A 14,026-nucleotide genomic window follows, 5' to 3' on the forward strand; every position below is an offset into this window, starting at 1 on the left:
TATTTTTAAAAAGACAATCAAATGGCACTTCTAGAAAATTCTGTTTTTATCAAAGCATCATTGGAGAATTTTCCATCTTTGGAAAACCTACTTTTCTATATAGACAAGACTGTAGGCATTAAATTATTTCTTATACAGATGTTAGATAGATTTGGCTAAAAGACTGGTAAAGCTGGCTGAATTTTGTGTTGATTTTGACAATCAAAGTACTTCAGACTAGATGGCATCAGGAAATGTTCTAATGTTGGAAGAGACGTATAGCTAAAAAAGAAAAAAAGAAAATAGCTAAGTACCAGTGGCTCACCCCTATAATCCTAGCTACCCAAGAGGCTGACATATATGAAGATCTCCCTCTGATGTCAGTCTGAGAAGACAATTCCAAGAGACTCTTATATCCAGTCAACTAGCAAAATGCCAGAAGTGGAGGTTTGGCTTCAGAAATAAAGTGTCAGCCTTGAGTAAAATAAAACAAGATGAAACTAAACACCATGAGGCCCTGAGTTCAAGCCTTACTACCAGCATGTGTACACACACACACACACACACACACACACACACACACACACACACACACCATATGATAACTGATTAGTAATCATAATGTAATATTTTTATTTGTAATGCTTCACATATCTGTGTTATGAATGGGGTAAGAAAGATTTAAGAAACATATATTCCAAAATAAATACTAATGCTACCTCTAGGAAGGTGGTAAAGGCAGGAAACAATGAAATAGAGTTATATAAATAGGAAGATCCTTGTCCAGGATGTCCTAGGCAAAAGCTGAGGTTTATAATCACAGAAATAACCAGAGAAAATGTGTAGTATTAAAAAAGAAAGAGGAGTTCCGGGAAGATGGCGGAGGAGAAGCTGGAATCTGAACAAGCTCTTGCATAGAAAACAGTTTCAGAGTTCCAGTGAACAGTCCCGAGCCAGAGAATCACACCAAGTGTGCCATCACAGGACAGAGAGTTAGTCAAGAGAGGGGAAGCCAAGCAGACACATCTGAGCAGCTGCCGCTGCGGCGGCAGGGTCGCAGCGGCGACCACCGCCGCCCCGGGGGCACACCTGAGACACAGTCCGGGACGAAGGAGCCAGACGCAGCGGACGAGCGGATTCTACTCAACACCAGCAAGAACCGACAAGGAGCTGACAACTTCATCCTGCACTTTGCAGACCAGAGACGACCCGGGATCCAAGACTCCGCGTGAGTAGAAGCCCCACTTCCTCACTCCTTCTCTGGGAGCAGAGGAGGGAAGGCCACCCCTCCCCCCCCAGCACTGGTGATCTCCATCTTGGATACCGACAAAGCTCGGAGGAGCGGCTAGCTCCAGCTCAGGCCTTGGAATAAAACGAGTCATTTAGCAGGTCACAAGAACTTAACGGCGAAGTGACCTCACAGACTCAGTTCCATCCAGGGAAAAGTCACCCAGCTCAGGCGCCAGCCATTGGAGTGGCTCTCCTCACTGGGTGGCCAGAGCCAGAGGCTGCCCCGCCCTCTAGCAGCCACCACAATCAATTGAAAAACAGAAACCCTGAGAATGGCTCCAGGCTGGGTGCTGTGAGTTTTTTTTTCACAAAATAGCCCCAGGGAAAAGCTACTGTTCCTTGAAAGGCCTCAACTCTACCCAGAACCTAGCCTCATCACTGTATCCCCCTCTTTTGTGATTCTCAAAGCAGATCACCCTCCCAGTAAACTAACCTGGGAGGGGGATCTCAAAATCTTGGGTAAAGCAGAGCATTTTTCTGCCTGTTCCAACAAACTGACTTAAGAAACCAATCAAGCCACAGGACCTCAAGCTGACCAAGAGACTCCAACCAGACTCTGATTACAGACAAAAGGGAGATACAGGACTCTTCCCACCCCTCCCAAAAAAAAAAAAAAAAAAAAAAAAAATCAAAGAACTTTTTTTTTCTTCTTCTTCTTTTCTTTTTTTTCTTTTTCTTGTTTTGTTTTTTTTTTCATTTTTTTGTTACCTTATATATATATAAAATTTTTTTTGCTTTTCTAAAACTTTTATTAATCTTTAATTTTTGCCTCTTCTGAAAAAATAATTGTTTTCCATTAACTTTTTTTTTTTCTCCTCTTATAAATTTTATTTTAGGAATACGTGAATGTGTGTTTTCTTTTCTTTTCTTGTCTTCTTTCTCTTTTTCTTTCATTCTTAATTATCTTTTTGTTTTTTTTTCTAGCTCTACTGAACTTCTGATCTTTTCTTCTCACTTTCCTATCTTTTCCATCTTTTCCTCTTTGTTCATCTTTATGTGACTTAACTCTTGTCCTGCACATCCTCAGATAAACCCGTAGTTAACCAGTAGACCCTATCCCCCATTGTGTACACACTTAATCCACAAACTTATTACTCAATTCAAAACCTCTGAGACTTAAATTCATTAATAGCAGTACTACCTCTTTATACCTATATAATATTTTAAGCATTTTTTTAAAGTTTTTTTCATCTCCTCTATGTCCCTCCCTTTCTCTCAACATATTCATATTCCTCTATAAATAGATGGTCTTTTAATCTCTAAAATAACATTAATTTTTACGTTTCTATTTTATTTTCTGGTCTCTTTTCATTCCCCTTTCCCTTTCTTCTTTTTCTCTCTCTTTCTACTTACATCCTACCCAACCTATTTCCTGCATTGTGATTAGGACATAGTTAACTCTCCCTGTGCCTCCCCACACCAATCTATTCCTATTTTTTACTCACATCTCTCCCTAACCCTAATAATTTCTGGTTTTCCAAATTCTTCTCTGCGGTTCGAAGTCCTTTAACATAAAGTTGTTTGATGTCGAATAGATGTATCTGTTGAACTAGATTGTATCTGTAGACTATTGACTGTACAAATGCAAACTTTGGTTGATGGTTGCCTTAAGATAGTGTTCTAGCACAAAACTGGTGCTATCTTCATCTCAAATGGGCAGAGTAAGCCGGAAAAACACAAGAAAAATGGCAAATTCGGGTATCTCAATTCCCAATCCTGATAATCAGGGGTTAGAACAGATAATGAATAATCCAGAGGAGAGTTCCCAAACAGCTCTACAAACACTGCTGGCAAACATGATAAATGAAAAGTTTGACAACGTACAAAGGACTCTGTATGAGCGTGATAGGGAGAGAGAGGAGGCATCCCAGAAGTTTATACAGGAATATCATAAGCGTGAGGAAGCTACTCAAAAACTGATACAGGATTTGCGTGAACAACTTGAGAATACTCAAAGAGAAAGAGAGGAATGGCGTGAGAGTGTTCTCTTTGAGAACACTCAAAGAGATCTGCAGGAATCCCACGAACGGGAGGAAGCTAATCAAAGAGTAATACAGGAATTGAGAGACCAGGTAGAGAACACACAAAGATCACTAAAGGCATTCATGGAATCCATTAACAAAGAGCTGAAGGAAGTCAGGGAGACCACAAAGGGAATGCTGAATGGAACCCAACAGAAGGAATGGGAGCCCAAAGAAACCATAACCAATCAACTAAGTGATTTGAGGACAAACACTGAACACCAAATTAAGGAAGTAAAGAAATTCATACAAGACCTAAAACAGAGCTTCAACAAAGAACTTGAAGCCATCAAAGCTGACCAACTAGAAGGAAAAGAGATAAAAAACAAAGTAGAGAGTCTTGACAGCAGGTTAGACCATGCAGAAGATCGAATCTCAGGGATTGAAGACAGCCTAGATATTATAGAGAAAGAACATACAACCATCCAAGACAAGTCCAAGAAATATGATAGATCTATCCAACACCTGGAAGACACCATCAGAAGGCCTAATCTAAGGATAATGGGTGTAGAGGAACACCTAGAAACAGAAGTTAATGGTCTAGGAAATCTGTTTAACAGGATCCTAGCAGAGAACTTCCCAAACATGCAAAAAGATAGGCCTGTCCAGATACAAGAAGCCTTTAGAACCCCAAATAGACCAGACCAGAATAGGACATCCCACCGTCACATTATAATCCACACAGGATCAACTCAGAACAAGGAAAAGATCCTTAAAGCTGTCAGAGAGAAAAGGGTAATCACTTATAAAGGGAAACCAATTAGAATCACCTCAGATTTCTCAGCAGAGACAATCATAGCAAGAAGAGCCTGGAATGATGTATGCCATGCCCTAAAAACAAACAACTATCAACCAAGAATACTGTACCCAGCTAAACTCTCCTTCATAACTGAAGGCCAAATAAAAACCTTCCATAGCAAAGAAAAATTGAAACAATACATCTCCACCAAACCAGCCCTACAAAAGATTCTTAAAGATGTCCTACACATAGAAAACCAACAAGACCGCAATAAAGGCCAAGAAACTGCACCCAAACAGAGAATCCAAGAACCATAGGAAGAACCCAGTTTTCGCAGCCCCCAAGAAGGTAGATAACATGGCAGGAACTCCCAAATACCTCCCAGTCCTCTCTCTTAATGTTATCGGACTGAACTCTCCAATTAAGCGACATAGACTGTCTAGTTGGATTAAAAAACAAGACCCTTCTATCTGCTGCCTGCAGGAGTCACATCTTGCCCGTAAAAACAAACACATTTTCAATGTTAAAGGCTGGAACAAAATCTACCAAGCAAACGGCCCCCATAAACAGGCGGGAGTTGCAATCCTAATATCAGATAAAATAGACTTCAAATTAAAATTCGTGAAAAGAGATAAAGAAGGTCGCTACATACTAATTAAAGGATCTCTCCTTCAGGAGGATATTACAATTCTAAATATCTATTCGCCAAACAATGGAGCACCCAAATTTATCAAAGAAACACTACTTTCCCTCAAATCCCATATAGATCCAAAGACATTAATTGTTGGGGATTTTAACACACCACTCTCCCCACTAGATAGATCAACTCGGCAAAAACTCAACAGAGAAACCGCAGATCTAAACAGCTGCATAGATCAACTAGACTTAACAGACATTTACCGAACATTTCACCCAGCAGCATCAGAATACACGTTTTTCTCAGCAGCACATGGAACGTTTTCTAAAATAGACCACATTTTAGGCCACAAAGCAAACTTGTCTAAATTCAGAAACATTGAAGTTATACCTTGCATTCTCTCTGACCACAAGGGAATAAAGTTAGAACTCAACACCAAAAGCCACCAAAGAAAGTCCGGTATCACATGGAGGCTGAACAACACACTGCTGAATCATGAATGGGTCATGGAAGAGATTAGAAAGGAAATTCAAATGTTCATGCTATTCAACAAAAATGAACACACAAAATACCAGCTCCTCTGGGACACAGCAAAGGCAGTACTCAGAGGCAAGTTTATAGCTCTGAGCTCCTACGTCAACAAATTGGAGAGATCTGAAACTAAGAATTTAATGACACATCTAAACCTCCTTGAAAAAGAGCAGCAAGATAAACCCCAATCCAGTAGACGGAAAGAAATAATCAAAATTAAATCAGAATTAAATGAATTAGAATCCAAAAAAACTATAGAAAGAATCAACAAAACAAAGAGTTGGTTCTTCGAAAAACTTAACAAAATTGACAGACCCTTAGCAAATCTTATCAGAAAAAGAAGAGAACACACCCAAATTAATAAACTCAGAGATGAGAATGGAAACATCACCACGGAAACAACCAAGATTCAGAACATTATAAGGGAATACTTCTCAAAACTTTATGCTAATAAGTTCGAGAACTTGACAGAAATGGACCTCTTCCTAGCAAATATTGACATGCCAAAACTAAACCAAGATGAGGCAAACTATCTTAACAGGCCCATATCAAGCATTGAAATAGAAACAGCAATAAGAGACCTCCCAGCTAAGAAAAGTCCAGGACCAGATGGTTTCACAGCGGAATTTTACAAGGCCTTCAAAGCAGAGCTCACACCAATTCTCCTCCAACTCTTCAATGAAATTGAATGAGAAAGCTCACTACCGAACACATTCTATGAAGCCATCATAACCCTCATCCCAAAACCAGGCAGGGACTCATCAAAGAAAGAGAACTATAGACCCATTACTTTGATGAACATTGATGCAAAACTTCTCAACAAAATTTTGGCCAACCGACTTCAACAATTCATCCAAAAAATCATACACCACGATCAAACAGGATTCATTTCAGGGATGCAAAGCTGGTTCAATATACGCAAATCAATTAATATTATTCATCACATCAACAAGAGCAAGAATAAGAACCACATGGTTATCTCAATAGACGCAGAAAAAGCATTCGACAAGATCCAACACCCCTTTATGATGAAGGTTTTGGAAAAATTAGGAATCCATGGAACATTCCTCAATACAATAAAGTCTGTATATGACAAACCTACAGCCAGCATTATACTCAATGGTGAAAAACTAAAGCCATTTCCTCTTAACTCAGGAACAAGACAAGGATGCCCACTCTCTCCACTCCTCTTCAATCTAGTATTAGAATGCCTAGCTACAGCAATAAGACAAGATGCAGACATAAAGGGGATCCAAATAGGGAAAGAAGAAATAAAACTCTCCCTCTTTGCAGATGACATGATCTTGTATTTAAAGAATCCCATACACTCCACTCCCAAATTACTCAAGCTGATTCAAAACTTTGGCAAAGTAGCAGGTTATAAAATTAAACCCCAAAAATCAATGGCTTTTCTGTACGCCAACAATGAGAAAAGTGTGGCTGAAATTAGGAAAGCAACTCCATTTGTAATAGCCCCACAAAAAATAAAATACCTCGGAATTAACTTAACTAAAGAAGTGAAGGACCTCTATGATGAAAACTTTAAAATCTTGAAAAAGGAAATCAACACAGAACTTAAAAAATGGCAAAACCTCCCATGCTCCTGGATTGGAAAGATTAACATCGTGAAAATGGCAATACTTCCCAAGGCTATCTACAAATTCAACGCAATACCTATCAAAATTCCACCCTCATTCTTCAAGGAAATAGAAGAGGCAATCCAAAAATTCATATGGAACAATAAAAGACCCCGAATAGCAAAAACACTCCTCAACGGAAAGAACACTGCTGGAGGAATATCAATACCAAATTTCAAACTCTACTATAAAGCCATAGTAATCAAAACAGCTTGGTATTGGCATAAGAACAGACCTCAGGACCAATGGAATAGAATTGAAAACCCAGAAATGAACCTACAGACCTATAGCCATCTAATCTTCGATAAGGGAGCTAAAACAATAGAATGGAAGACAGACAGCCTCTTCAGTAAATGGTGCTGGCAAAACTGGTTAACTACATGTAGAAAACTAAAGCTAGATCCTTATATATCACCCTGCACCAGAATCAACTCCAAATGGATCAAAGACCTTGAAGTCAAAGCAGACACTCTGAAAACATTACAGGATGGAATAGGAGAAACCCTGGGTCTCCTTGGCTCAGGCCGAAATTTTCTGAATAGAGACCCGGAAACACAACAAATCAAAGAAAGGCTGGACAAATGGGATTGTATAAGGTTGCAGAGCTTCTGCAGGGCAAATGACATAGCTAGCAAGATCAATAGAAAGCCCACGGACTGGGAGAAGATCTTTACTAGCCATACAACGGACAAGGGTCTCATATCTAAAATATACTTGGAACTCAAAAAATTAAACCACCCAACAACAAATCCTCAAAGAAACAACTGCCCAATAAGTAAGTGGGCGAAAGACTTAAAGAGAAGCTTCTCTGAAGAAGAAAGAAGGATGGCCAATAGACACATGAAGAAATGTTCAACATCCCTAGCCATAAAAGAAATGCAAATCAAAACAACATTGAGATATCACCTCACTCCAGTTAGAACAGCAAAAATCAAGAACTCTAACAACAACAGATGCTGGAGGGGATGTGGACAGAAAGGAACCTTACTTCATTGTTGGTGGGAATGTAAACTTGTTCAACCACTTTGGAAAGCAGTATGGAGGTTCCTCAAAAGACTCCACATAGAGCTCCCCAATGACCCAGCAATCCCACTTTTGGGCATTTACCCAAATGATCACAAACAAGGCCACACTAAAGCTACCAGCTCAACTATGTTTATTGCAGCATTATTTACCATAGCTAAGACATGGAACCAACCCAGATGCCCCTCAGTAGATGAATGGATCAAGAAGATGTGGTATATATACACAATGGAATTCTATGCCTCCATCAGAAAGAATGACATTTCCCCATTTGTTAGGAAATGGAAAGGCTTGGAAAAAATTATATTAAGTGAAGTAAGCCAGGCCCAAAGAAACATAGGTCCCATGGTTTCCCTTGTTTGCAATATCTAGTATAGGTATGAGTCAAGCGGAAAAAGTCAGATAATGTGATGTTAGGAAAACGAAACCTCAAATATGTATTTTAATGTTTTTGTTTCTTTCATGCATGTGTTTCTAACGCATTTATAAGATTATTTCTTTGTTGCTTTGTATGTCCCTCCCCCACAGTGTAACCCCCGCTTTCACTATATTTGATGTCAGTATAACATGTGGAGGAGATGGGGACAAACAAGTCGTTTAAGGATTCAGGTGGACCTGTTGCAACAATGAGAAGTACAAAATGTCATGTCAAAACCAGCTTTACAATGTCGGTGGGGGGGGGGGGGTGGGGGGGGTATGATTGGGTGGGAGGGAGGGGGGAGGCTGGGAAGGGAGGTGAAGGGTAAACAAAGGAGGAGGCTGCAATGCTTGGTAAGAAATGTATGCATTATCCTGCCCATGTAATTGTAACCCCTCTGTACAGTATGTTCTCAAATAAAATAAAATAAAATTAAAAAAAAAATAAAAAAAATAAAAAAAAAATAAAAAAGAAAGAAAAGAAGAGGAATGGAAGAAAAAAATAACTGAGCTCTGACAACAGCAACATACTGAAAGTATGTTAGTGAAATCTGGTAAGGATGTACAGAACAACTAGCTTCTTTTCTGCTATGTCTTCCATTTTCCTTGCCTCTGTCCACCTTGACAGCATAGTATTTCTACCAGCTTAAGTCTGGAATGTGAAAGCCAGAAATTTTGCTTCTGGAGAGAATGATCTGACTTCTGTTTAAAGCTGAACTCATGCACTTTGTCACATAGTCAGCAAAAGCAGTCCAAGGAGGACTGTGACTCTGCTAGCCTTAGATTACAGTCCCTTTGTTAGTGAGCCTAAATCTGGAAGATGGGCTAGAGATGTGACATAGGAGGTTTTGGAAGTGAGCAAGACAGAGTAGCTTGGATGTAAGTTGAATTCAGTAGTGAGATACAGAGAAGCCACATTTTAAGAGGTTGAATTTGGTGTCTTTATTAAAAGACTGGTGACTGCATAGTGGACTCCTGTCTCAAAGACCAGCAGCCAGCAAGTATACTTAACACTCTTAGGAAACTGAGCCATGAAGGCCAGAGAGGAAAAAAGAACCAAAAACAATACCAACATACCAATTCAGCTCCAAGGGAGAGCTGAAGTGAGATGCCATGGTGACCAGAGAAGACCCAGGAGCCAGGAGAGAAGCACAGAGACAGGCGACATAGCATAAGGGTGCCTCAGCTGGTCTGGCCTACAGGGTTACAGGAAACTGGAGTCCCAAGCACTGGACTGGCAGTTCCTAAGCGCTGTAACCTGTTAGCCAAGTGTGTACCTCTGCCTCCATGGGTTTAGGCACCCTATCACCTGGGAAGCAGGGCCTTCATCTTCCCCCACCATGAAGACAAGATGCCAGACTACTATCCATCACATGGCCAAGATGGGCTGGCCAGACCCTATCTCTTCATTTCAACATACTCCTTTGTTCATTGAATGCTGCACATATGTAGAGCTGAGCAGATCTAAGTCCTCCATGCTGTCCTGAGTAGGAATATAGAAGAGGTCTGAGTAAGTCCATCTGCAAAAGGAAAGATGAGCACATACATGCAAAAGACTGCCTAAACTTTGAAAGGATTTCTTATCCCTCCATAGAGACTCACCTGTCAATCATAGATACCTAACTAGAACCCTGTTTTTGAGATTAAACCAATCATTGAATGCCCTCTAGTTACACAGACACAGTGACAGAGAAAAAACCGGAAGGACACACTTGAAGAAGATGATTAAGTCATCAGCAGACACATACTTCAGCTCCTGGCAGATATTTAAAGAAACAAAAACCTTTTCCTGCAAGAAACAAAAATATGAAGCAGCCAAAATATAGTCTGGAATGCTGTTTTTTAATGAAAGCTGCAACAAAATATAAGACACATGGAATAAAAAAAGCCAGGGAAGTATGTCACAAAACCAGGAAAGTAGGCAGTCAGTGGAAATGGAGGGAGCTGGGAAGTTAGATTTCTTATAGAAAATATTTAAAGCAGCTATTCTAAACATGTTCAAAGAACTGAGGTAAACCTTTGTTTTTAAAATTTAAATTGACATTGCCCCATTTGTTAGGAAATGGAAAGACTTGGAAAAAATTATGTTAAGTGAAGTAAGCCAGGCCCAGAAAAACATAGGTCCCATGGTTTCCCTTATTTGCAATAACTAGTATATGTCCGAGTCAAGCAGAAAAGGTCAGATAAGTTGATGTTAGGCAAAATGAACCCCAAGAAAAGGACTCAAATGGTTTTTCTTTCTTGCTATTGTTTCTAACATATTTATAAGATGATTTCTTTGTTGCTTTGTATATCCTTCCCGCATCATATAATCCCTGTTTTCACTGTATTTGATGTTGGTATAATTTGTGGAGGGGAAAGGTAAAAGCAAATTGTTTAAATAAGGATACAGTGGACCCATTGCAACAATGAGATGTACAAGACATTATGTTAATAAAGGTTCCTCAAAAGACTCCACATAGAGCTCCCCTATGACCCAGCAATCCCACTTTTGGGCATTCACCCAAATGACCACAAACAAGGCTAAACTAAAGCTACCAGCACAACCATGTTTATTGCAGCACTATTTACTATAGCTAATATATGGAACCAAACCAGATGCCCCTCAGTAGATGAATGGATCAAGAAAATGTGGTATATATACACAATGGAATTCTATGCCTCCATCAGAAGAATGACATTGCCCATTTGTTAGGAAATGGAAAGACTTGGAAAAAAATTATATTAAGTGAAGTAAGCCAGGCCCAAAAAAACATAGGTCCCATGGTTTCCCTTATTTGCAATTACTAGTATATGTCTGAGACAAGCAGAAATGGTCAGATAAGTTGATGTTAGGCGAAATGAACCTCAAGATAAGGATTCAAATGTTTGTTCTTTCTTGCTATTTTTTCTAACACATTTATAAGATGATTTCTTTGTTGCTTTGTGTGTTCCTCCCCCATGATATAACTCTTGTTTTCACTGTATTTGATGGTATACTTTGTGGAGGGGAAGGGAAAAAACAAATTGTTTAAATAGGGATACAGGTGGACCCATTGCAACAATGAGATGTACAAGACTTTAGGTCGAAAAATGAGGGGGTGGGGAAAGGGGAAGGGGGGGTAGTTGGGAAGGGATGGGAAGGGGAAACAAAGGAGGAGGCAACAATGCTTGATAAGAAATGTACTCATTACCTTGCTCATGTAATTGTAACCCCTCTGTACGGTATTTTCACAATTAAAAAACTTATTAATATAAAAAATTAAGAAGAGTGACTCCATAAAGTGAATCTCAATAAATAAATAGGAAGTTAAAAGAAAGGAATTCCAGAGTTGTAAAATAAAAAAAGTCATCACATGAGTTCAAAAGCAGGCACGAAATGGTAGGAAATGGACCATTTAACTTGGATTATCTGTTAGGAGAATGTATGTGCTGTGGAGAATAAAGAATGACTGAAAACTATAAAGGACCTCAGCGATCTAGAGAATTGATACCAAGAACACCCACCTACAAAAGAACAGAAGTAAAACTGTAAAGAATAGATATTGGCTCACAGATTACTGAACTTGATGAAGAAACTTAGGCAGGAATATTACAGGTCACACTGTTTTTTTGAAATTCAAAGAAAAAGCAAATTCTGGATGGCTGGAAAAGGCCAATGAGTAGAGTTAAGGTAATGACAGCAGTATTAATGGCTGATTTTTTAAAAATCAAAGCAGCTGAATCCAGGAGAGAGACAAGCACTATGATGAACAAAGTGAAACAAAGAAAAAAAAACTGTCAGTGAAGAATTTTACAATGTCTACTTCAAAACTGAAGTTGGGGCTGGAAAGCACTGGCTTATTCCTCTAAGTCTAGCTTCTCAAGACACTGAGATCTAAGGATCACAGTTCAAAGGCAGTTTGATCAGGATATGGCTCAAGTGGTAGAGAGCCATGGCTTAGCCCCTTAATTCAAGCCCTAGTACAAGCACGCACACACATATACACACATACACACACAGAAAATGAAGATGAAATAGGTATATATGACATACACAGAAATACATAAACAACTGTTAAAAAGTGAATCAATTGTACTCTACAGTGTCTGGGTTTTTATAATGCATTGTGGTCATTCAAAATACAGCATACAAAATGATTCCACTTATCTGAAACATCTTGCAATGTTAAATCTATAAGTAGATGCAACAGGTCTGTGGTTATATGGGACTCAGTGCAATCAAGCATTGGCTCCAGAGAACAAATATTTTAGGATGATGAAAATGTTCTGAAACTAGATTGGAGATATAACTGCATTACTGTAAAAAGGATAAAATATTTACATACATACTTTGGTATATATATATATATATGTATATATATATATATATATATTATACTTCAATAATGAGCTTGTTTGGTTTAGTTATTTTTTTAATATTTGTACCAGGGCTAGAACTCAAGGCCTGGGTGTCGCTGTCCTTCAGTTTTTTCACTCAAGGCTGACACACTACCACTTGAACCATAGCTTTCTTTCTGACTTTTTGGTGTTTAATTGGAGATAAGAGTCTCATGGACTTTCCTGTGATGGCTTTGAACTGAAATCCTCAAATCTCAGCCTCTTGAGTAGCTAAGATTACAGGCATGAGCTATATAAATAACCTAGCTATATAAATAATTGCTTTTTTCTATTTTTCCTCTTTTTAAAAATTATTTTTAAGTAGTTGTATATGGAAGTTTCCACTCAAAAGGCAGTTTAAGAACACAATGATAGATTTCACCTCTCTCAACACTGTGACCCATCCCTCCCAACCTTCCCCTTCCCTTTACTTTAATTTGTAGAATATACATTGAAGTTTTGACTACCTTCTCTCCCCTTCATCTTGTCATTCTTCTACTCCCTCCCCTTTCATATATCTGATTACTGGATTTTTGGTTGGTCATTTTTATGTTTTTTTATTGTAAAAATAGTGTACAGAGAGGTTACAGTTACAGGAGTAATGTAATGAGTACATTTCCTATCAAGCATTGTTACCTCTTTCTTTGTTTTCCCCTACCATCCTTCCTTCCCCACCCCCCTAAGCCACCCCCCCCCCCCACAAGTTGTAAAGTTCATTGTTAACATAGTGTCTTGTACATATCATTGTTACAATAAGTAAACCTGTATCCTTATTTCAGCATTTTGTTATTTCCCTTCCCCTCCCCAATTTAGAAAAATGTACACACAAGATGCGGGGCACTGCCATCAAATACAGTGAAAACAGGAGTTATACTATGGGGGGAAGAACATAAAAAAGAAGCAAAAAATCACATAGTACTTTTAAAATATATTAAAAACAAAAGCAAGCAAGAAAAAAACAGTTGTGTCCCTATCTTGGGGTTCATTTCACTTAACATCATTTTATATGGTCATATGTACATAGCTTTTGACCTATTTTGCTTGTCCTAAACATGTACTAGTTATTGTAAATAAGGGAAACCATGGGACCTATGTTTCTTTGGGCCTGGCTTACTTCACTTAATATATTTTTTTCCAAGTCTTTCCATTTCCTAATAAATGGGGCAATGTCATTCTTTCTGATGTAGGCATAGAGTTCTTTTTTTTTTTTAATTTTATTTTATTTTATTTGTGAACATACTGTACAGAGGGGTTACAATTACATGGGCAGGATAATGCATACATTTCTTACCAAGCATTGTAGCCTCCTCCTTTGTTTACCCTTCACCTCCCTTCCCAGCCTCCCCCCTCCCCCCCACCCAATCATACCCCCCCCCACACACACACCGACATT

The sequence above is a fragment of the Dipodomys spectabilis genome, unplaced genomic scaffold (assembly GCF_019054845.1).
Source record: "Dipodomys spectabilis isolate Male_0828 unplaced genomic scaffold, ASM1905484v1 ptg000026l, whole genome shotgun sequence".
NCBI lineage: Eukaryota > Metazoa > Chordata > Mammalia > Rodentia > Heteromyidae > Dipodomys > Dipodomys spectabilis.